At 40.0% G+C, this 25,881-nt stretch overlaps 1 long non-coding RNA gene across 2 annotated transcripts; it reads left to right on the forward strand.

Moving 5' to 3' along the window:
- Positions 1-4,664: 4,664 nt before the first annotated feature.
- Positions 4,665-23,771, forward strand: LOC143441461 (uncharacterized). Of its 2 annotated transcripts, none has more exons than XR_013108897.1 (7): positions 4,665-4,724; positions 5,034-5,165; positions 6,528-6,684; positions 7,101-7,248; positions 18,190-18,298; positions 18,698-18,857; positions 20,045-23,771. It is a non-coding gene; the product is annotated as an uncharacterized LOC143441461 (long non-coding RNA). The 2 variants fall into 2 exon arrangements; XR_013108896.1 differs by having other exon boundaries at positions 4,686-4,790.
- The last annotated feature ends 2,110 nt before the right edge of the window (positions 23,772-25,881 follow it).

The following is a 25,881-nucleotide window of genomic DNA, read 5'->3' on the forward strand; positions in this document are numbered from 1 at the left end:
TCACTTTGTGGGGGGTTTAGAGACACTGTTTCTCTATGTTTCCCTGTCTGCTCTGCATCTTTTTTTGAGACCTGACTGACCTCAAACACACAATGATCCGCCTAACTCTGCCTCCTGAGTGCTAGGATTAAAGAATTGTACTACCATACCACACTCCTATTTATTTTTGTTATTGTTGTTATTTTTTGATTATCTTAGTTTATTCTGAAGACAAAACACATGTTCAGAATACTTTCTCAGACACACAAACGATGCCAGAGAACTGTCTCACTGATTGAAGTTGATTGTTCCTAAGTCCAGTGACCATAGCTCAATATCTAGGAGATTCATATTTACTACTACAGTTTTCTATTATTTTGAAACCTGGGCTGTGACATATGCACACACACACACTCACACACACTCACACACACACATACACCACCACCACCAAAACAACAATAGCAACAACAACAACAACACATACACACATACATACATACATACATACATACATACATACATACATAATTTTTAAACAAAGTATGGGCCAATGAGGTCACTTTCTGACAAACTTGATTCCCTGACTTGACTCTCTGGCTTTGCTCTCTAGAACTCATATAGAGGAAGTAATAAACAACACCAGTAAGTTGCCATCTGAGTGAGAAATGCACAATATGACACAAGAGCATAAACACACAGAACATTTAAAAAACTGAATTTAACAAGCAAAGAGAATAACCATAATATTGAGAACAGATGAAATGATTTGCCAGTTGAAAATAATATACTGTAGAATATTGAAAAGAGTTACTGTTCATCAAAACAAAGGCTGTTTCTGTTTAAATTATTTTCATTTTCTGATTAAAAGATGTCATTTCAAAAACATACCTCAGCAGGGCATAGTGGTGTAAACTGGTAACTCCAGCACTTGGGAGACAGAGTCAGGTGGATCCCTCAGAGTTTGAGGCCAACATGGTCTACATACTGAGCACCAGGACAGTCATGATTATGTAGAGAAAAACTGTCTTTAACCACCCCCACCAAACCATAAAGTTTGGAAATTTTCCCAATATAATCAGTCTATATACAACTCTGTTCGTTAAAACCTATGTTGTCTTTAGATATTTATATGTGCTAACAATGACAATAAGCAATGTGGAGAGTCCATTCAATACAGTTAGAAATCCATTGAATCTTTCAATGCCGCCTTCAATGTCATCTTCAGGTGATGAAAGACAGAAGGAGTAATGGGGCATCTGCATCTTCTGCATTATTATTCTGGCATATTTGGGAGTAAGACAGGTGGGTATGTGGTATTGCTCTTGGCTATCAAAGTTTGGCTCCTGGCATCAACATCAGATGACTCAGAAATATATGGAATTTCAAGTCATGAAGACATGATGCACACTTTTGGTCTCCTTGGACATCAGGTAAGCAAATGGTGCAAAGACAGATATATATATGTGATATAAATAGTCTTCTTTTTAATTAAAATTAACTTAATTTCAGTATATATGTTTTGACAGTGAATATTCTAATTGCATGCAACTTTCCAGCAGGAGTCAGAAGAGGGTATCAGATTCCCCATGACCTGTGTTGCAGACAGTTGTGAGCTGTCTTGTAGGGGGTGGGAATCAAAGCCAGGCCCTGAGGATGCTCTTAGAGGCTGAGCCATAAGCCTCTTTGTTCAGCCCCATATACACGTCATTAATAGCAGTAAAGAACAAGTCTGGCTCTCAGTTCATCTTCACCCTGATGACTTAGAAGAACTGAGATTGACAGCTTCAGAAAGTAACTTGTAATGGTGTTTCAAGGGTTATGAAAGCCTGGGGGTGGTGGTACATGCCTTTAACACCAGCATTTATAGGGATGTGCCAGGAGAATCTTTGTGAGTTGGAGGCCAGCCTGGTCTACAAAGGGATTTTTAATTTCAGTATAGTTAGGGCTACAGGAAAAACCCTGTCTGAAAAACAAAACAAAACAAACAAAAAACCCAAAAGCAATGAAACAAAAAACAAACAAACAAACAAAAAACAAAACAATGACAACAACAACAACAAAAACCTGAGCCCAAATCTCCACACCATGAGAGAAGAGTACAAAGAATGAGAGGAAATGACAATGCAAGTCTTAAAGGGTTTGTGACTACAAGACCAAAGCTGCAAGACTGATTATCCCTGATGTGGTAGACATGCAGCAACAGAGCCCACAGACACTGGTCAAGTGTTACCCTGCTAGAGTTTATGTCCCCAGAAGAAAATAAAAGTAATTTGCATTTATAAAGCCTATCTTGTCTGAAAGGCATGAAATTCTGCTTCACTGATACATATGTAGAGACTAGAAAATGAAAGAAAAGCCTTTTACTTTAGTGCATGATGAAGCCTAAGAGGACAGTAAACATAAAGTGAAGGATTCGTTAGAGACAATGGCTTTGAAATTCCAGGTGGGAGAGCTAGGGTGCTAGCTCCAGCACTAAGCATCCCCATCATTAAGAGCCAGACTATGCTCAGGCTCCAGGCTGCAGCTCTAAAACCTGCTAGCTGGAAATGGATTCTCTAGCTCCTGGTCTTCTATTCCTTTGGCTCTGGTAGGGCCTGAGGATTCCCAAGACTGCTTCTTGTCAGGAGCCATAATGGAACAAGCTAATAATTGGCAGATGATCATCCTGAAATGCTTGCCTCAGATTATTATATAATCTGTGACGAGTGTGCCCCATTAGCAAGGCTGTGGTGGACCTGATTTTAGGAAAGATTCCTGCTATTAATATGCTTTTTCCATTATTACTATTATTATTATTATTATTATTATTATTATTATTATTATTATTATTATTATACATATGCTACTATCACTAAGCAATAGCACACCCCTTTGTAGCAGATCTCTGCAGATCCATGAAGATGTACTGTCTTGTAGTGACACTATATAGGCATATAGATGACTTCTTAAGTATTAATGATGATCCTATAAGAATTCGTAAAATTATATCAGTGATTATTAAGCTCTTTCATAACAGGACTGCTATTAAGTCCCTCAGGCATAGTCGAAACTGCAAAGAGAACTCCGCCAGTCTCCTGAGTGTTATCAGTTAATTGCCCCGAGAGAGATAGTAACTGGACCTTCTCCTGCTTAGAGCACATTCCAAGAGGTCATAAAACAAACAGTAAACTTATGCACAGCCTCATACCTGATAAAAGTGCTGGGAATAAAAAAAATCACTGAATGCACAGCCCTAAGCAGAACATGGATATCTTCCCTGCAATGCTTAAAGAAAACACCATGGAAGAGGGTTGCAAGGTGAACAAGAGCCAGGAGATGGGCTGCAATGCTGGGACACACTGGTTACTTGATACGATATGGCTATTTCACTTGTAAATGCACCTATGGTTAGGAGGATAAGGTGTCACTTAACAACTGTCTATACCAAACATGCCTTAACCTTCAATGATTGTCCAGAGAAGGAATGCCATGTTCGGCTGGAGTGATGTTTTCACATTCTAGTAATTAAACTCCATCCAAACTCACATATGTACCCTATTTAAACTCAGTTCATCAAGCACACAAAACAAAGACCTAAAACAGGAAGGCTACTCAGTGAGAAGAATTGCAGGTTTAGGAGGTATCAGAAGGGTGATGGCAGAGAATGGGGGAGGGATGTCTTCAATGACCAAAAACAACCTATATGCATGAAGGAATGATAAAGTCATAATTGCATAGAACTGATTTTTATTAAAGTAGACACAAGATTACAGAAATATCTTCAGTAAATATTAAGATAGGAATTCTCATAGGGATTAACCACCAGCATGCTACATCTGTGGCTCTTAAGAGTGCACAGTGGTATTCATGGCTGGAAACTCATTCTCCTAATATAGGGACTCCTGGGCTTAGCATAACGCTTTTCAGTTTACTACCTGAACATCCCTGGTAAATATATTTACAGATAGATGTAAGCCTTTCTGTCCCATGTTTACTACTGATGTTTCTCCATTTCTCCTGCTACATCCACAGTTGTTCTTTGTTTTAGCAGAAGGAATAATCTATATCAAAGTACAAAACAAGTAAAACATGTCCCTAGTTTAAACTAGTTTTGAATTTATTTACTTATTCACCTTACATCACGGTATCAACATCCCTCTCCTCCCAGTACCACTTCACACATATCTTCCACCCATTCCTCCCTCCCTTTCTCCTCTGAGAAAGGGGAGCCACTCACTAGGTATCACACCTCCACAAGCCACCCCCACACCCTCACCCTTCGATCCATGAAGCCACTGCAGGATTAGATATATCCTCTCCTGCTGAGGCCAGAAGAGGTGTCCAGTCAGGAGAAGGAGATCTATAGACAGGCAGGAAACAGACTCGGGGTATATATGCATTCCAATTTTTTGAGTGCCCACATAAAGACCAAGTTGCACTTCTGCTACCATGTGTGCAGTGGCCTAGGTAAGGCTCCCTTTGCCCTTCTGCCACGTCAATCTAGAGTGGTTTTCTGTCAGTAGAGATGGCAGAAGTCTTTGCTACAGACGCTAGTACAACAGCGACAGGTAGACATGTGTACTGGGAGCTCATCTCTCTGCTGCAACCTGGTGCACAGGCATTTAGCAGGGTATAGCCAGAGGGCGCAAAGGCCTCTGGGTGGAGCAGTTAACTGGGAGTGGCACAAAGGAGCAAAGGCCTGTGGGTAAAGCGGTTGCTCAGGTATTGCACGAGGGTTCAAAGGCCTCTGAGTGAAACAGTTGGTAGGTGTTTCTGTTCCTTGGTCATGAAAATCTCAGCAGTTGGGCTCTGTGGGCTTTTTGCCCGAGGTAAGAAGGGATTGAATGTGATATGGAGTAAAAAATACTTACCTATATCCTTAGTACAAGTCACTATATCCTTAATACAAGCCTGGGTCTTTCAGTTTTGTTTGTACCAGAACTTCAGGCCTTGCTACATTGGTTTAAAATAACCTATCGTCAGTAATTTCCCACATGTACACATTGTAGTTAGATAAAGTTTCTTTGTTTCTCCTGCCTTCAACTGAAACAGGGCATTTTCTTGTTAACCAGGTGAAGTGAGTGCTGTCTCCTGTACTGACATCTTCAAGTAGCCACAGTTTCCTGTTCCTTCTCTCCCTCCAGCAAGGACTTCCTCTGTGCCCTTTAGAGTATGCAGTTGCATCAGGAGTGCTTCCTTCCCCGGTGAGGAATTCCTTCTGAGTTCACATCACATTCATAAACTTCACAGGAGTTGATCATTCCTCTATCATTTCAATCTGAAATTTACTTACTTTCTCTCTGTAATATGTACTTATATAAAAATGGCAAGTATCCTATTGATAAGCATGGAAATACCTGGAAGCCTAGTAAAATGCAACAGAATCCATTTGTATTCCCATTGATCTGTGTTAAATTCTACCTTCAATTTCAATTTTCTATTTGTTTATGACTGACATGGGTGTGATCTAATCACGTGGATGATGGGATGGGGAAGGGTGGCTTTCCCCTTTAGTGAATGTTTTTACTATTACAGATATTGATTATAATTTAAATACATTAGTAGAATTTTTATTGTTTTATTTATAAAATTAGTGAATTCAGAAGTTGCTTGACATATTCTGAAATAGTTGCTAAAGTATCAGAACAATGGAAAGATTTTAAATACAAATTTAATTAGATGACTGCTCAAAGGCTGAACAGGTGTAGATTCCTGCCACCTATCCTGATGATGTGAGCTCAGTCTCTGGAACCCATATATGGGGAGAATAAAGGGACTCCTATATGGTGTCTTCTGACCTCCATGAGAGAACTGTGGCTGCTGTACATGCACATACAAACACGTATAGACACTTAAATAAGAAGTGAAAAAATATGAAGATCTAATTAGAATAAATATTTTTTCCTTACTTAAATGCTACTGGCCTCTTTCTGAACCACTCAAAGACTTATTCACACAGAATAATAGAAATATCATTTATAATCTAGAAACAAAGTCAATAAACAAATGAGGCCAGCCAAGCCTGACATTATAAACTGATTTAAAAAGACTAATTTTTTTGTTGTTGTTGTTTTTTCAAGACAGGGTTTCTTTGTGTAGCCCTGGCTGTCCTGGAACTCACTCTGTAGACCAGGCTGGCCTCGAACTCAGAAATCCGCCTGCCTCTGTCTCCCAAATTCTGGGATTAAAGGCATGCGCCACCACCGCCTGGCTAAAGAGACTAATCTAGCAATTCCATCTGCACTAAGAAACATGGTATAAAATTCTTTCTAGATCAAATTGAACTGATGGTCCTATGGTTTGTTTCCATAGTAGAACTCACTGTGTGATATGCTGCCAAGTGCTTTGACAGGAAATAAGGCTAAGGGAATGAATAACAAAAGATGAAATATTCTGGAACTAGACCCAGCTCCCCAAATGACACTAACTCTGGTGATTTGTAGCAACATACACAGGACTCAGAGCACAGTTTACATCTGGATTACTATGTATTAAGAGGAATGTGTGGTTGGCTTCTGAGGCAAGGAAATATGAGCCAGTAAAGGACTTCTCTTGCAATCCCACAGGATACATTGCACTTCTCTGGTGAAGAAATGTCATAAACATGTGAAATGTTTGCCTGGGCAAAACATATAGAAAGAAACGTGATGCCAGAGTTTTCTGTTGGTTTGTCACATGAGTATTTTTGACGTTGAGAAGCCAACTTCCCAGACTCCCAGAGAGGTAGGTATTCAGCATAAATGACACGGATTTTGCACCTTTCAGATGTTTGGTGTTCTTATAAGTGAATGTTAGGAACTTTCTGGACAGCCATCTTTCTGTCTTTCAGGCTCAGGACACATATGTAAAAGTCAGACTTTGAGAGTTGTTGTTCTTTGTGCTTCAAGCATCCATGAACAGAAAGAGTAGTGTCCCAGAGTATATGTCCATTGCTAATGGAGAAGGTCAATGCAAGCTTATGACCTTTTTGTCTTGGTTCTGGTGATGGGCCAAGGATGAAAGTTAGTTTTTAGCTATAGCAGGAGCCATACTCACAGCTAAAATGTCACAGCAAGAATTGTTTTATATTTAGCAATTAATTTAAACAAACTTAATTTTAAACTATTTACATATTTTATTTGCTTTGTACTTTTATGTAGGTTATTTCTTCTGCTGCAAAAAGTGGACTCAGAATGTAGCAGTGGAAATGGAGGAACTACAGTAGTAAACTTGGATCGAGAATTCTTAACCTATATCTGTAAATATGTATAATAGGGATGTAGAGAAATTAAACTGAAAAGTGTTAAGGTAAGCCCAGGAGTCCATATATTAGAAGAATGAATTTCCAACAATGAATCCCCATTGTCTTGTGATCCACCAAAGTAGCAGGCTGGTTGTTCCACCCTGTTTCATGAAGACATCTCTGTATTCTGATGTCTTCTTTAATAACAATCAATTCTATATAATTATGGCATCAGTATTCCTTTATATATGTATAAGCTATATTAGGCCATGTACGCCCACATTGTTTCTAATCCTACTTATAATACCTGCTAAACATCCAATGCTCAGTGAGTAGCCATCCAGTTTTCAGATCTTTCTTTGTTTTTGTGTGTTTGATGAACTGGGTTTAAAGAGAGTTGTGAATGTGGGTGTTTATTCATGAGAAGATGAAAACATTACTCCAGAAAAGCACATCATTCCTCCTCTTGGCAATCGTTGAATGTCAAGGACTTTTGAGTATAGAAAGTTGACCAATGACTCCTTATTTTCACAAGCATAGATAGATTTATGTGTGCAATAGCCATGTTATATCAAGAAATCAGTGCTTAAATCAAGTCTGAGAAGCACTTGAAGAAATGTTCAACATTCTTAGCCATTAGGGAAATGCAACTCAAAACAACTCTGAGATTTCATCTTTTACCTCTCAGATGGTTAAGATTACAAACATTAGTGACAGCACATGCTGGAGAGTATATGGAGCAAGGGGAATACTCTTTGCTGCTTGTGGGAGTGCAAACATGCACAGCCATTTTGGAAGTCAGTATGGTGGTTTCTCAGAAAACTGGGAATATATCTACCTCAAGACCACATCTACCTCAAGACCACTCCCGGACATATACCCTAATGATGCTTTATCCTACCACAAGGACACTTGCTAAACTCTGTTCGTAGAAGCTTTATTCATAATAGGCAGAAACTGGAACCAAACTTGATGTCCCTCAAGCAAAGAATGGATAAAGAATATGTGGTTCATTTACACAATGGAATACTACTCGGCTATTAAAAAAATAACATCATGAAATTTTTTGGGAAATAGATGGAACTAGAAAATATCCTGGGTAATGTAACCCAGAAACAGACCCAGAAACACAAACATAGTATACACTCATGTACAAGTGGATATTAACTCTAAAGTAAAAAATAGTCATACCACAATGGCCAGACCTAGAGAAGCTAGATAACAAGGAAGGCTCAAAGGTGGATGCATAGCTCTCCCTGGGAAGTAGAAATAGAATATATATTTCAAATAGACTGATAGAGAAGAGCAGGAGACATCAGGTTGAGTAGTTAGGAGGGTGAGTACTAGGAGACAACTGGAACTGAAAGGCAATTTTGAAGGGAAAGTAGAAACCTAGCACAATAAAAACTCCCAGGAAACTATTAGGGTGACCCTAGTTAAGACTCCTAGTCATGTGGGATACAGAAGCTGAAACAGTCATCTCCTATAACCAAGCAAGACTTCTAATAGAGGGATAGGGACATCAACCCAGCTACACAATCTTCAACTTACAATTTGTCCTGTCAGCATGATGTACTGGGGTAAAGATGGCCCAGCACTTTGTGGGAGTGGCTAAACAATAATTGGTCCAGCTTGAGACCCATGCCATGAGAAGGAGCCCACTCATGACACTGCCTGGAGGACCAGAAACCAGAGCCAGATAGCCCCTAGACCTAAGATAGAACCAAATCTTGCCAGACAAAATATAAAAGTAAAGAGATGATTCCTAATGATATTCTGCTATACTTATAGACAGGAGCCTGAGATAATCACCATCAGACAGGCTCCATCCAGAAACTGATGGAAACAGATACTGAGACCTAGAGTCAAACATTAAGCAAAACTCAGTGAATCTTGTGGAAGACAAGAAGGATTGTAGGAGTCAGAGGACAACACAAGAAAATCCACAGAATCCACAAACCTGGATTAGTAGGGGCTCATTGAGTCTGAAATGACAATCAGGGAGCTTGCATTGGTCTAACCTAGGCCCTCTGCATATATGTTATAGTCATGTAGATTTTGTTTATGTGGGACTCCTAACAGAAGGAGCAGGACTGTTCCTGACACTTTGCTTGGTTTGGGGACTTTTATTCTCCTACTGGGAACACCTCATCCAGGCTCCATATGAAGGGTAATGCCTAGTCTGATTTCAACTTTATATGCCATGTTTTGGTAGAAATCCCTGGGAGACTTGTACTTTTCTGAGGGGAAATGGAGAAGTGAATGGGAAGGGGAGAGGGAATGGGAGGGACTGGAAGGAGAAAAGGGAGGGGAAACTATAGTCAGAATGTAATATTCAAAAAATTAAATTAATAAAAATATCAAAAGAAGCCAGGCAGTGGTTGCTCATGCATTTAATCCCAAACTTGGGAGGCAGAGATAGGCAGATTTCTGAGTTTGAGGCCAGCCTGGTCTACAGAGTGAGTTCCAGGACAGTCAGGGCTATACAGAGAAACCCTGTCTCAAAAAAAAAAAAAAATATCAAAAGCTTTAAAAAAAAAGAATAAGAAGTCAATGTTGTCAATGTTTCAAAGCAATTTGTCCCATCACCTGGCTCTCATACACTTTCTTCTCTCTTTCCATGGTGTTTTCTTATCATTTCTTAGCATTCATGTTCTCATTAAGGCTGGAAAATTTTACTGTCTAGACAAGGCTGGCTTGGAATTCACAGATATCTACCCTCCAAAACAGGGTCTGAAATCATGTGCCAACACATTAATAATTGTCTTTTGTCATCTGAAATTGTAGTTACAGATTTTATGAGGAGCTATTTCTCTTTAACTGTGTTGTTTGTATATTTTATGCTTTTTTGTTTGCAATATTTGCTCACTTTGCTGACTTGCTAATGGTAGCTAACACTAAACTGTTTTCTCTATGTATCATGTCTGTGAGATCACTGAGAAGGGCATGGGTAGAGGCTTAGGCTCTTGTGATATTCCACTGTGTTCTATGAAGCTAACTGTCAGGCCACCACAGATGAACCACTCTGTGAAGATTGGCTTAGGTGCCTGAGCCACCACATCAACATCCCAAAGCATACAATGTGCATGCTCCTTCTAGTGCAGCAATAACACAGAAATCATCTGTCTTCTCTGGGATCTCACTACCTGGCTCTTTCCCAAACCCTTTGGTCACAAGTCTACTCAGAGTACTTTGTGATGCATGGCCTATCAACAAGATGATACTTGTTCATATCTACACTTATAATCTAATTTGATGATTACTGAAAGAGTCACTTCTCTCAGAGCTGCCGTTTTAAGAACATTAGTACCTGGAGGTGAGATGGAAGTGTGCAATTTCAGGACACCTGACTCACTGTGCAGGCAGGAAGAACAAATTTACATTTATTTATTTATTTATCCTAAAAGCTGTTGCTTTTAGTATAGCTCCTAGTTCAGCAGTTTGAGACCCACATGAAGACCAAGCTGCATATCTGTTACATATGTATGGGGGTGCCTAAGTCTATGCCTGTGTATGTGTTTATTTTTATTTTTCTTGTTGGTATATAAGTCACCGAGAGCTCGAGGAGTACAGATTAGTAGATTCCGTTGGTCTTGCTGTGCCATTCCCATTCCCTTATGGCCACAATTCTTCCTATTCTTCTGTAAGAGCCTCAAAGCTCCAAACATATTTTGACTGTGGGTATCTGAATCTGCCTAAGACAGCTGCTGGCTGAGCCTCTCAGAGTACAGCCATGCTAAACTCTAGTCTGCAAGCATAACCAAGTATTATTAATAGAGTCAGAGATTGGTGCTTGCCCCTGGGATGAGTCTCAAGTGGGGCCAGGTTTGAGTTGTTCATTCCCTCAGTCTCTGCTCCATTCCCCATGTCTGCATTTCTTGTAGACAGGGTAAATTTTGGGTTGAAATTTTTGTGGTTTAGAGGGTGTCCCTATTGCTCCGTGACCAACCTCCCCAGGCTTCATATCTCCAATGCTGTGAGTCAAAGCTAATGATATCCACATTGATCCTTGGGTGCCTCCTCTATCCCAGTTCTCTGTCTCCTATCCCAGGTCTCTGTCTCCTAGAACCTCTCCACTATTAGTTGCAAATTTGACAGGAAGAATTTTTAAAACTGTTCTTCTATGAGATCTGGATACCTACAGAAGAGCACCTACTCTAGTGCTGGTACTTGAAGGCCAGTAATGGAAAATGGTGTGCAGAAGCATAGGCTTTATGGAAGGCTTATACCACAAGCCTCCCATAATCCTGAGAGGACACAGAACCATCTCGAGGCTGTTTAAGTCACTTACTACCATTAAATTTTGGTTTTCCCAGTGTAAACATCTTGAATGCTTTTCTCTCAGAAGCTGAGCTGTCCTTATCATTTTCTTTTACTTTTTTCCAATCTGCTTCTACTTCATTTTAATTACATGCAAGTATTAAGATCAGTTCTAGGTTGAGGAACTAGCAGAACAATAAATGCAAATAGTCAAGGAAGAAGAAAAACAATAAACAGAAATAGCCAAAGAACAAGCAAGGCAATAAACAAAGTACTTTGATCACTCCCGTACCCAGTTTCTAAGGGCTTATCAGGATGACTAAAATCGGTGAACCTACTTCACTGTCATAGCCCAGAGTCATTTTCATGCTTAAAGCCTACTTCTTTGTTCTAGCCTAAGATTTAGATTTTTGCCTGAAAATGATATTTTGTTCTAGCCTAATATCAGATTCCTTCTTGAAGCTCACTTCCTTGTCTTTGGCAAATGTCAGATTCCGGCCAAGCAGCCCTAAGAGCTCTCCACATCTCTCCTTTTTTTATTTTATAAACAAGGCTGAGCCTGTCTTCAGTCTTTCTGATAAGAATGCCCTCCTTACCTGTCATGGAATATGCATTATCAAAAGCAATGCACTTCTCTCTTGGGTTGGTAAGGCTCTGTGAAGAATCTTACCCATCCTTGGCTTGCCAGCTTGTTAAATGAATAACTCTGTCTGGAGTTCCATTTTCTATTTCAAGTCATGTACTTTGGCTTGGCTGCCAACATGTTGATGTTGTTAAAAACAACAAGCTTTAACACGATGGGCAGGAATATAAGTATTCCTAGGACAAAAAATTCTAGCAGGATCAAGCAATACATGCTAGTCTTGAGGCTTGACCAAAATGGAAATACTGATCTCAGGCCATGAATAAATTAATCAGCAGTATCTGCAGCATCAAAGCTCAGCATGCTGTAAATTCATACTGTCACTATGCAAAGTTAAAACATCCAGAGAGGTGTTAAAATTATACCAAATACCCTGCAAGTCTCTGAAAACTCTTTCATAATTTTAATGAATATCATTCTGAATTTTAGAAGTAATACAAATCTATTGGCAATTGGCATGACACATGAAAAGGCTACTTACTCTTAGACTCTGAACATCCTTTCCAATAATTTCAATAGGTTAAAGAGCATCAATCCATTGTTCCAAATGCCTATCTAAATCCTCTTGTATACTCAACACATTAATAGCATTTTTTGGCTCTATGATTAACAAAAGTAGCTACCTTAACTTCTTATGTGAAAGCAATTGCAGAAGCATTGGTGCTAGCAATTAATGTAATTAGAGCTGTTATACAAGCAATAATCAAGCCCACTACAACCTTGCTTCTGCTTAAAACCTGACTCATTTCATTCAGTACTTGCAAGCTTTTATCAGAATACCAAGGTCCTGCAATACTCAGGACAATAAAACAAAAGCTGGTTAATAGACCTCTTTAACAGATATGCCAGGTGTCAACACACTAACACAATTAGAATGTATACAATCGAATACAACTTACATTAAATACTGTAGAAGAAACAAAAGTAGTTTTAACTTGACAAATAAGAGCCTTATCACATGCAGTAACACTTGTTTGAAATCCAGATCCTGTGCCAACTTTATCTCTCGATAACAGCATAGAGAACTGCAGCTAACTTCCAAATATGTCTCTGAAAATGTCCAGAACCAGCCTTCCAAATGAAGACTGTTATTTCCAATATTGGATTGATTTCTAGACCAGTCCATGATTGAGTCCTAATAACTGGTCACCTTTAAGAAAAATACAAGTGTCAATATGACTTCTCTTTTTGATTCTCTATCCCACAAGATCTAAAACCTTGAGGCAAGGCAGCTTGTCCCATCTGGGATATAGGTAAGCAAAGGTGGGTCAGGAAAGTAAGTCCAATACAGCTTCCCAGTCACTATTGTCAGGGCACTGAGCAAGCTCACAGGTCAGCATTATTCTTTGTCCCAGCATCAGCATGTCTCACCAGTCATTCTGGCAGCCACCATGCTCTTTCAGCATCCTGCAGAAAAAAAACACAAACATACCCTCTTTCCCATATTAAATACATGATCGGGATCATGACATATGCCAGGAAAGTGGATCCTTCCTTTTCACCTAGGCATAAGTATGCCTAATTGTAGTGTGCCATAGACACTCAGCAGAAAGTTCCTTGACATCCAAATTTTTAAAAATTTAAAATGAAAAGAACATGATTTAAATAAATTTGTTGTGTATGGGGATATACCTCCACCTTTTTTATTTTATGAAGATATTGCTTTAAAGTTCCATGGGCCCCTTCCACAATACCTTGTTCTTGAGAAATATAAGGAATCCCAGTAATATGTGTAATATTATGTTGTTGACAAAAAGTCTCAAATGCTTGACTGCAATAGCCAGTTCCCTTATCTGTTTTAATCTGATTTGGAACAGCCAGCATAGAAAAACAATGTAGGCAATAACTAAGTACAGTTTTTGTTGCTTCTCTGGTTGAAGCAGTTGCAACTAGAAAGCCTGAGAGGGTGTCAATAGTCACATGTACATATTTTAATTGTCCAAAATCAGAAATATGAGTAACATGCATTTGCTATTATTGATTAGGTATGAGTCCTCGAGGATTAACACCGTCATGTGGTGCAGGTAGAAACTGAGGACATTCAGGACAAGTCTTTACAATTTGACGTGCACATTCTCTAGAAATACCAAACTGTTGTCTCAAGCTATTACTACTTCTATGATGTAAAGAATGAGATTGTTTGGCTAACTGTTCCTGTGTAAGGCCTGTAATCTGCCTCCTCCTATATAAATCTACTGTGGCATTGCCCTAAGGGGTCCAAAAAATCTCTTAAATGTCCTATAAAGTTAAGGAACAGTACATTCTCTTAAATTGAGTTGTATTCACATAACTAATTGCAAACTTTGAGAATCCGCAGTATCTAAAAAAGGAGGTTTCAAGTAATTGTAAACCATGAGCTATATATATTGGATATCAGTATACAAGTTAAAAGCTTGATGTTTGTCAGCATTTCTTGTTTGTTTGTTTTTTAATTTGATATTTTATTTATTTACATTTCAGATTGTATCCTCTTTCCCCATAGCCACTGCAAAAAAAAAAAAAAAAAAAAAAAAAAAAAAAAAAACCCTATCCAATTTCCCCTCCTCCTGCATCTATGAAAGTGTGCCCCCACCCACCCACTCCTGCCTTCCTGCCCTCACATTTACCCACACTGGTGCATCCAGAATTTATAGTACCAATGACCTCTTCTCCCACTGATGCCTGGCAAGGCCATCCACCCCTATATATACAGCAGGAGCCATGGGTCTTTTCATGTGTGTTCCCAGGCTGTCTGTTAAGACCCCGAAAGCTCTGGTTGGTTGGTATTGTTGCTCTTCCCATAGGGATGCAAAATCATTCAGCTCCATCAGTCCTCTCTCTAACTCTTCCATTGGGGACCCCTTGATCCGTCCAATGGGTGGCTGCTAGCATCTGTCTCTGTATATGTCAGACTCTGGCAGTGCCTCTCAGGAGAGAGCTATATCAGGCTCCTACCAACATGCACTTCCTGGCATCCACAACAATGTCTGTATTTGGTGACTGCATATGGACTGGATCCCTATGTGAGGAAGTCTCTGGAGAGCCCCTTCTTCAGTCTTTTGGTTGAAAGTCAATTTTGTTCAATATTAGAATGGCTACTCCAGCTTGTTTCTTGGGACCATTTGCTTGCAAAATTGTTTTCCAGTCCTTTCCTCCGAGGTAGTGTCTGTTTTTCTCAATGAGGTGCATTTCCTATATATAGCAAAATTCTGAGTCCTGTTTATGCATCTAGTCTGTTAATCTATTTCTTTTTATTGGGGGAATTGAGCCAGTTAATATCCTTAAAAGATATTAAGGAAAAGTAATTTTTGTTTCCTGTTCTCTTTGTTATTAGGTGGAATTATATTTGTGTGACTATCTTCTTCTGAGTTTGTTGGAGAAGCTTACTTGCTTGCTTTTCCTTCTTTGTTGGAGTTTTCCATCTATTATTCTTTCTAGGGCTGGGTTTGTTAAAAATGTGTAAATTTGGTTTTGGCATGGAATATCTTGGTTTCTCCATCTATGGTAATTGGGAGTTTGGCTGGGTATAGTCACCTGGGCTGGCATTTGTGTTCTCTTAGGGTGTATAAGACATCTGTCCAGGATTTTCTGGCTTTTATAGCCTCTGATGCAAAGTCTGGTGTAATTCTGATAGGTCTACTTTTATAAGTTACTTGACCTTTTCCCCTTAATGCTTTTAATATTCTTTCTTTGTTTTGTGCATTTGATGTTTTGGTTATTATGTGATGGGAGAAATTCTTTTCTGGTCTAGTCTATTTGGAGTTCTGTAGGCTTCATGTATGTTCATGGGCAACTCTTTCTTCAGTATAGGAAAGTTTTTCCTCTATAATCTTGTTGAAGATATTTTCTAGCCATTTAAGTTGGGAATCTTCACTCTCCCCTATACCTATTATCCTTAGATTTGGTCCTCTCATTATATTCTGGATTTCCTGGATGTTTTGAATTAGGAGCTTTTTGCAGTTTGCATTTTTCTTGACAGTTGTGTCAACATTTTCTATGATATCTTTTGTACCTGAGATTCTCTCTTCTATCTCTTGTATTCTGTTGGTGAAGCTTGCATCTATGACTCTTGTTCTCTTTCCTAGGTTTTCTATCTCCAGAGTAGACTCCCTTTCTGATTTCCTTATTGATTCTACTTTGATTTTAAGATCCTGGATGGTTTTGGTCAATTCTTTCACCGGTTTGGTTGTGATTTCTTGTAATTCTTTAAGGGATTTTTGCGTTCCTCTTCAAGGGCTTCTACCTGTTTTCCTGTATTTCTTTGAAGGAGTTACTTATATATTTCTTAAAGTCCTATATCATCATCATGAGAAGTGATTTTAAATTTATATTTTGCTTTTCTAGTGTGATGGGGATATTCAGGACTTGCTATGGTGGAAGAACTGTGCTCTGATGATGCCAAGTAACCTTGGTTTCTGTTGATTATGTTTTTGTGCTTGCCTTTCACCCTCTGGTTATCTCTAGTGCTACCTGCACTCATGGTTTCTGACTGGAGCCTGTCTCTCCTGTCATCTTGGTTGTGTCAGAATTCCTCAGAGCCCAGCTCTCTCTGTGATCCTGTGATCTTGTGATCCTGTGATCCTGAGATCCACAGTATAAGAGCTCCTGAAAGTCATGCTGCCTATGGAATCCTGAAATCCTCGTGTGGCCAAGCTCCTGAAATCCTATGATCCTTCCTGGGACTCTACCTTCCTCAGGGTATTGTAGGACTTGGTGCAGAGCTATGATCCTGGGCATGTTAGTGCTCCTGGGAGTCCAACTTCCTTTGGGTGTTGTGGGATTGGGTGCAGAGATAGTGCTCACAGTCTTCTCAGGACACCTGCTCAGACCTGAGGGAACCCATGCCACTGACCGGATGGGTGTTCCTAGGTCCCCAGGGTTCCCAGTTTCTCCCTTTTTGGGGTGGGGTGCCAGCTTTGTGAAAGCTCCCTTGATGTAATGATACATTAATCTGAATGTATATACTCTTTCCCAATATACTGGAATTTTTCCATGACCTCAAAGCCACAGTTAGTGATACACCATGAGATCACTTAAGACTGATATTCTACTGTGTAGGCAAGCTGTCTGCTCAATCTGTCTTTAAGAGAACAATATTACACACAACTTTACTAGCCTTGGATATCACATCTAAATTGTTGTTGCAACCTGTGTTTTAAAATTATGTACACTATCATACTCCTGGAATATTAGCAATGCCTATGTTGTGGTAATAAATGCTGGGAATGGAATACACAGGTTGAAAACACTGCTACTGAATGGTAACAGATCTGCCATACATTTCTGTGAAGTGTTCTTCATGTCTACCCCATATGATATTTTCTGTGTTGCTCAATGAAAGAGATAGTGAAGTCCTTCCTTTGGGGCACAGGAAGACAGAGACAGAAATGCAAACAGAGACATATGAATCAATTAACCAGACAAACATTCAGGCATGCACAAATTTAGACTCATACAACACACAGGAACAACTTAAGACACAGGGAGAGAAGTAAATAATTTTTGTCTAAGCTTGCTCTTGGTAAAGTTCTGGTCTTGAATTTATTTTCCTTAATGCATCACTGACACATTTGGGCACTCTGGAGATTATTCATGCATTCAGGGCAACAACACCTTTGAAGGAAAGTAGTATCTCTGGCATCATTTCCATCCTGTTACCTGTTATGGATGCATGCCTGCTGCAATGATGCCAGTGCTGTGAGGTTGTCCTCAGAGAACCATGTGGTGGTGATTGTTCTTAGCCCTGTTAGCTCGAAAACTGGATGTTTCTTCTTTTTCCTCTATGAGGCTTTAATTTAAGCTGGGTGATTTATTTTGATTATGTGTAGTATATTTGTATCAGTGTGGGGTAGGGTGGATATGTGTACACAAATGCAGATGAGTAAGGTGATCAAGAGAACGTTTCTGAACCCTAGAAGCACAATTTTTAGCAACTGATGTGGTTACTGGGAATTGACATGTAGAGTGCTGAGCCATCTCTTCAGTTCCCAGACTCGGGATTTGTTAGGCAAGTGACAAACAGTGCCATTTAGTTTGCATTGTCTGATGCAGAAAAATAAATCCACTAAGACTGTCAACCTTGTGCTATGAATCTTACACTTGGGTTTCTTCTCTCATTTTACAGTTGGTGAAACTGAGGCCCAGAAACAGGATACAATTTTTTCAAGGCATCATTTCTATTTCAGCAGCACACTGGCCAGACAAGATTTTTGAGTGCTTGTTTTATACCTGAGGTATGATCTTCAAAATAGTTGCTCAAATGAATGTTGGTGGGACAGAGGGGCAGGCAGAGAGCATCTGCTGGAGACCTATTGTGTTCTGAAATCCTGCCCCCGCCTCCAGTGATCTGTCACTGCAATGTTTCTCAGCAGAGGGCTTTCCTACTGCTCGTCTTCATGCAGATGTTTGTGGAAAGACTTTGGGAGCCTGGTGACTAGGTCATTGCTCCACACACTGAACATAAATGGCAGAGAGAGGTCATCAGTCCTAAGAAGAGAGACGGTTCTTCACACGGTGATAGAAATTATTCTGGGACATGTAGACATGGAAAGCCTGTTGCCATCCCATGGCTCTGGCATTCTGTTACTCCTTCAGGTTTGGGGAAGTGATTTGTGTGTTCTTGTCTTCTACAGGCTCTCATGATCTTCTGTAAGGAAGAGCTTTGCCAAGAATGTGAAAGCATTCACTGATCTAGAGCAGAAGATTATCAGATGGGATTCGGTGGAGTTTGGGAAGGTTTCTGACGAACAGTCATTAGGACCCTGTTTTCTCACTCTGGAGTCTGTTTTGTGGGTAGGTGGATGACACACTTGCTGATCAGTATCAGTGACAAAGATAATGGCATGATGCTGTCCACCATGTCCCTTCTCACCAGGAGCACAGCTCTGTAGTGAAAACCAACTCCAAAGAACTACACAACAACTTGCTGCTGCGCCAAGCTCACCTTATAATGATTATGACTCATTTATAGTTAGACTTCTTACTGAGACCATGCAGAAGCTTGCCTGAGGGCTCTGGTGCTCCCAGGTGATCTGGTTGCAATAGGCATCACTGTGTCTGAGAAGTAGAAAAAAGGGGATGAGAATCCAGATCACTGCAGAGGACACACATAGGGACTTTTGGCTGTGCTCATATGGATCATAGGTAGTGGAAAGGAAAGGAAAGGAAAGGCCTGTGTGTAACACATTCTCCTGGGGCTAAAGTGTAATCTATACCGAGACTTGAAGTGGTTAAAGAAAAGTGGATGTACTGGCCAGTTTTATCTGAACTTGACACAAGCTAGAGTCATCAGAGAAAAGGGAGTCACAATAGAGAAAATGTCTCCAAAGGAGCAGGCCATGTAGAGCAAGCCAGTAAGCAACTGCCTGCCATGACCTCTGCATCAGCTTCAGCCTGGAGGTTCCTGCCCTGTTTGAATTTCTATGCTGACTTCCTTTCATGATGTATAGTGGTGCAGAAGTGCAAACATTGAACACACACACATACAAACACACATATTCCACACACATCTCACATGTATCTAATATATATATATATATATATATATTACATATATATATATTCATACATGTAATATGTACATATATACATATGTATATGTACCTCAGAATAGTTCCATTTAGTTTATGTAGAAAATAATATATATTTTAATAATAGTTACCTTACTATTGAAGAGGGATTTTGTTTTGCCTACCCTTTGTGTGACATTCTGGATACTAATTCTATAGGGACAGTATTGAGCAAAACTATCTGTGCATACCTCAGATAGCTTTATTGAGATGCACAGTTGTATCAAACACTCACTGCATTCAATGTCATTTTAATGTTAATAAATGAAACACACTTAGTAAATTTTATACATTTTATTTTACTGTGTCAGGACCAAAATATGAGCTAGTAGGCATATGTTGTATTCTGCTCAAATGAAGTGTCCTTTGATTCCTTTTCTACCTCTGTAAACACCTCTCTCACTTTGGCAGGTATCAGATATGATCTGGTAATGGAGTCCTGTAGAAGACTTCTGAGTGCTCGTGAGAATATTCCCCAAAAATCCAGACAAGAGCCTTGTGACCATATTTTCTTCAAAACACCAAATTATCCATGGAATGTCTTTTTATTATCTTCCCTGGTATTTCAAATAGGAGTGAGTTTATTTCACATTACTCATTATTGATTGCTGTTGTAATTCAAATAAGTGTTTAAATGACACTTTATATGCCTTTATGAAAAAAATAATTTGCATATTTTTCTTGTGATGGTACACAGCTGGAACTCAGAAGCATTATATATTGAACTCGAGATCATATACATATACGATATATGTATTTATCTAAGGCTTTGAATTAAGACGGCTTTAGCATAAGACTTTAATATATCTTTTGCTGGACTCCATTCTGCTAGGTCCCTCTTCCTCTAGAGCAGTGAAGGATAGGTGTGAATAAACTGGGTAAATAGAGAACAGAGGCAGGAAAAACTTAAAGTTACTTGTATTTGAAATTGAGCTCCTTGAAAACACACAAGTCCTTCATTTTCATTATTAATGGTACTGGGGCTGTAGTATTAATAAAAATATTTACTTACTGCAATGAAGAACAAAATAGTTTTCCATGGCCTGATTGCAAGTGTAAACATTTTTATGTTTAGATTACAATGCTATATTTGTCCCTGCCCTTAATCTACAATCTTCCCTGTTGGGATTATACTGGCTGTGGCAGAATTGGAGCACCTTTTATGTGGTGCTTACTTTCAGGGTTAATTTTAATAAAAATCAGTTCTAGAATGTTTTGCAGCTATAATTACAATGTTTTGTCATGTAGCCATCTTCATCTTTGGTTAGACTCAAGCTTGCTCTATAGACCAGGCTTGTCTCAATTCACAGAACACCAGGTTTCTCTGCCTCATGGTTCAGCTCTGCATTTATTGATTAAAGTCACTGCTATAGCAGACACCCATATAAATAGCACTCATAGACACCATCAGGTTTATGTATGTTTGGCCCTTTCAGCTGGTAGCCTTTTGCATCATCTCATTGATAAAGTGGTGTTCCTTCTTAGGTCTAGGATTATAGTAAAACCAGTGGACTCTCTGTGCCCATGTACACAGCAGATGAGGTGATGGATAACGGGGACTTGAGGAGCGCCCCACACTCACTTGGCTGCTGCCAGGACAGAGAGGCATCAGCCTCAGTGAGGAAGGTCTGCAAGCTTCCAGAGACACTATTCTTGTACAACAAAGGGTCAGAGCCAAGAACTGGATACTCCAGAAATCAGCAGCCATTTTATTAATCTTGTTCTTCTTAGTTCATGCACTTGTGAGTATCTCAATCTGGCCTTACTTCTAGGTGAGTGAGTGTACAGGAGCCTTTTCATTCAAAACTACCTGAAAATATGGATTTTCAGTAAGAAACAAAGTGTTTTGTTGTCTACTCCTTGTAACTGGCCACCCATTTCCATTGGCCTGAGCCATGGAGCAACACCTGACTTCCTCTCTTCCACTCAGGGTGTCTTGTTCAAAGAGCTAGCCCTGTCCCTGGTCTTGTTTCTGAGATGATCTCAGGCTTTAACTGAAGCTGTGTGTTGTTGTTGATGATTTTTCAGTATCTCTAGCATGTGGTTTTGGAAAGTTCATATAGGTGCAATGAAAATATCTGGTCTTTCACAATACACGAGAAACAGCACTATAGCGGTAACAGCCACGACACCAGAAGTTGCATCAGAAGCAAGGACATTGTAATTGCCAAGTGAACCTTTGTAGTACCTGTGGAAATGATATAAAATGATTATACTAGATATGTGTTCTAGGAGGCAGAAAACTCTGTTTCAAGTTAGATCTACTTGAATGTATCTGGGTCTTTGTATTTCACAGAAATATGACAAATCACCATAATCTACCCAGAGCAAAGCCTCACAGTTATAAAGGAGACCACGTTGGTTTTCCCTGCAATAATTGCCAGTCCCCTCTCCTCTCTTGTGACTGTGTGCATCCTCAGCAAGGTGCTCTCCAGGCTGTGGTATCAGCTCCAGGGACCACAGGGCCTCCAACAACACTTGACACAGACACATGAAAGGGTCTCTTAATAGAATTATGAAGTACTTGCGCTCTTGCTGTGCTGCCTCTCAGCTGGGTTTGGCCCTCTGTCTGATTTCCCCTGAGCATTCCACTCTTTCGTTCACAAACACTTTTCTCCATCCTTCACAACTCTCAGGCTACCACCCTCTGCTTTCTATATCTAGTTCAAATACTTCAGGACTCCTGTTAGGAGTAAGGATGGGATGTGTTTTCTATCTGGGACATACTAGTGAATCTTCCTGATACACTATCACCACCCCTTATATGTGTGTCTAGTAAATATTTATGTTAAGAATACAGTATTCAAAACATACATGATTAAATAGATAAGGGTAGCCTTACCATCCTGCCTGTATGTGTGCTGGTTTCTCTGTGACCTCCCCTATATGCTACCAGGATTTTACTTTGCTCAAAAGTTTTTGTTTTGTTTTGTTTTTAATGCATGGTAAGCTATGTAGTCATTTTAAATATTTATTGATGGCATCCTTTCTTCCTGCTTTCTTAGGGGGAGTCCAAAGTAGAAGCTGGCACTGGTAACTCAGATGCTATGGAGAGTCTGTTTTCCAGGAGGATGGGCTGCTGTTTTCTGAAGGCTCTAAGCTGGGATCTTACCCAGGGCTTTTCATGTGCTTGGGTCTAGATTCTGAGTGCTGTCCATGCCGTCCTGTAATACTGATGATTTGTGAAAACATCCTTAGTGATTATAAACCCTGGAACAGATACTGATCTCAGTCCCTCTACAAGTTCTGTTCCCAAAGTCAGGCATATGAATGTTCTAGTGTGAAATTTGCCTGGGAAATCTTCTCTTCAGTACAAGTCCTCTTCAGAAAAGAAAGGGTGGGAGGCACACTACATTTTCTTCAGTCTTTCCTCTCAGACAGATCAGGTACCTGATCAAAGTGAAGGTGTGAAGGGAGGGACACTGGTTCGTCCTTTTAATGAAGACGAAGATTGTGTGGTTTTGCAGGGGTTATTGTACAACCCTGCCCTCTATTTTAATTACCTTGCACTGCCATGTAGACTTCTTATTGATAATGAAGTAGGTGTCATTGCATAGTTGTGTTTTGTTGGTTTAAAGCTTCTATGAATTCCTTTATTCTGCAACCCATCAAAATCATTTTGAATGCTAGATTGAGATCTGGTTCTTGAGTTTGGAATTATTTGATGAGTGTACACTAAAGCACAGGCAAGGTTTTCCAAAACACTCATAAGTGGGAATACTTTGTGGTGTCCACTCCTATTAGTATTTGATTAAATTTGTGTAAGCTTTAGGGGAAATGATCCAGGACAAACTCTTACCTTGGAACCATAAATTCTGTCTGTCTGACTGGGGTGTGACTGCTCACTAAAACTTAGAAGACCACTCCAAGGCTCAACCTGTAAATGTGATCTAGTTCTTCTCCTTAGAAGCAGAAGAGGCTGGAGAAGTCATGAATGTTTCATTGTACTGCCTTGACCGTTATTGTGGTCAAATTTGTGCGACCAATAAGCACTTCATTTTCAGGATTAAGTAGGTTTTCATCACATGGTATTGTTGCTCTAAAAGGCCTTGGATCTTTTCTCTTCTGTACTCCATTACGAATAATAATTCTAATTCTAACCCCACCTTTGGGCAAGTTCCATATGAAATTTTTTCTGAAAAAAAAAAAAATCTTTGATGATTTTACATTGTGGGGCATCCAAAGGTGTGTCATGATGTGATGACTGTTGCTCTCTTTGTGGCCTCACTGTTAGTATTTGATTAAGTGGATCTTCAAGATCTTAGGAGAGTTTATTGGGTAAATAAAAAAAGAACCCCCCAAACCAGTAAATATTCTTTACAGATAAAAGCTGTTATTTGAATTTTCTGTCTCGCTTAATGTAAATTCATCATCACTAAGAAGCAGAGGACCACTACAGGGCCAAAGGTTTCAGTGGGAAGCCCTTCAACTTATGCTCCTGACCACCCGTGCAGCACAGTATTTCCCCTAACCCACACCCTTGCACAGCCTCCACAGGCGCTCCTGAGCATCTCTTTCTATGGACGATGGGCTGCTGTCTCTGAGGATTCTATGCCAGTGCTCTTACTCTGGACCTCTCTAGAAAAGTGCCTCAGTACATAGAGGAGCCTGTGTTTGGGCCTTGGTTCTTTGTGCTGTCAGTGGACACAGCATAGTTTGAAGTTGGGAAATATGTGCTTCTTGTTAATAATTCCTCACCTCTAATAATCCTCCTAGTCTCTGTGTGAGTCCTGTTTTGAGACAAGGCCTAAGTGACAGGGGCAGGCTTTGTCTGGGAACGTCCTCTTTAGCATAGACAAGATAGGAGCAGTGGGAAGTGGAAAAAGACTGGTTCCCCTCTTCAGAAGCAGAGGGAGCTTGGGAGGTTTTACTTGGGTCTTTGTTCCCTGCTACTATTGGGTTCAAATATTCATTGCCCAATGAAAGGCCTTTATATGATTAAGTGTGGTACCATGTATTTTTGTCGCTTTAAAGTGTATTTGATACTCTGTGTTTCATACTCCATTTAAAACACAATTCCAGGTGGAGTCCTGTTCCTTCCAGATTTCTTCTGTGGATCTTAATCATATGCCTTCAGCTTGGTGGGGCTACAGGTGTGACAGAACTTCCAGTATTATGAACCTGTCCTGGCATGCTCTGTAATTTATCGATTATGAAGATCTTCAAGTTATGGGGCTAAGAGATGTGGGGTATAAGTTTCATGAAGCTATCCACCGTTTAGTCATTGAATTCTGTCTCTAAGAATTGGATATTCATAGAGCTGCAGTGTGTATGCTTCTCAGAACCTCAGGGACACAATATTCAGTTTAATACAAACCCTGGTTCTAACCCCATAAGTGCTCTACAGGGTGTGTTTCATTGGAGGATAGGCCTCAAACTTTTGAGAGGTTTATGCTTCTGTTCTTCTTGTGGGCATCTTTCCTGGAAAAGAACCCAATACCCCTGTGAAGGAGGATGTGCTTTTATCTAGGTTCTGAGCACTCTGAGTGGTCACATATTGGGGTTTTTCGTAGTTGAAGTTTGTGAAGAGGAAACTCTGAAAGCATGCTTAACAGCAGTAAATCCTTGAAGCTGATGCTGTACTCAGTCTCTCATCTATCTGTGAGGTGAAGATAATGTCCATGCTATGGGGGAGCTTTGGATTGTGAAGTTCTTCTTCAGGGAGGATACATTGGAAGGCACACACTGCCCTTATATCTTTGGTTTTCATTTCATGGCAGTTTCACAAGAGTGGATGGAGTGAAAGTATGAAGGAGAGCTGCACTGGTACCCTCCTCAGATGCAGTGAGAGATTGTGAAGTTGTGCAGGGCTCATTGTACAACTATACTGTCTACTGCAGTCACATTTACACTACCTGGTGAAATTCTCCATAATGAATTATTTTCTATAACATGGTTGGAGTTTGTTTGCTTTAAAGAATCTCTGACTTCCTGTGGTCAGTAACCCATTAAAAAATTTCAAATTCAGAGAACCTGTGGTGGCGCAGCCCGTAAGGCATCCGCCAGCAGAGGGCGCGGGTCCCTCTGCACTCTCTCTCTCTGTCTGTTCTAATCCTGCTTGCTCCTGCCTGCCTCCTCCTGTGTCTCCTGGGGGGGTGGGGGGGAGGGGAATTCGAATTCTAGGTAGGGGTCTGGGTTCCCTTTGAATTTCTTCTGAGGAATTTCTTGTTGTGTCTTCATCATGGATCAGCCGTGGGTGTATCATAACTGCCAGAATCACAGAACTGTATGTGATTTTATCTTCAGTT

Source organism: Arvicanthis niloticus, chromosome 2, assembly GCF_011762505.2.
Source record: "Arvicanthis niloticus isolate mArvNil1 chromosome 2, mArvNil1.pat.X, whole genome shotgun sequence".
Taxonomy (NCBI): Eukaryota; Metazoa; Chordata; class Mammalia; order Rodentia; family Muridae; genus Arvicanthis; species Arvicanthis niloticus.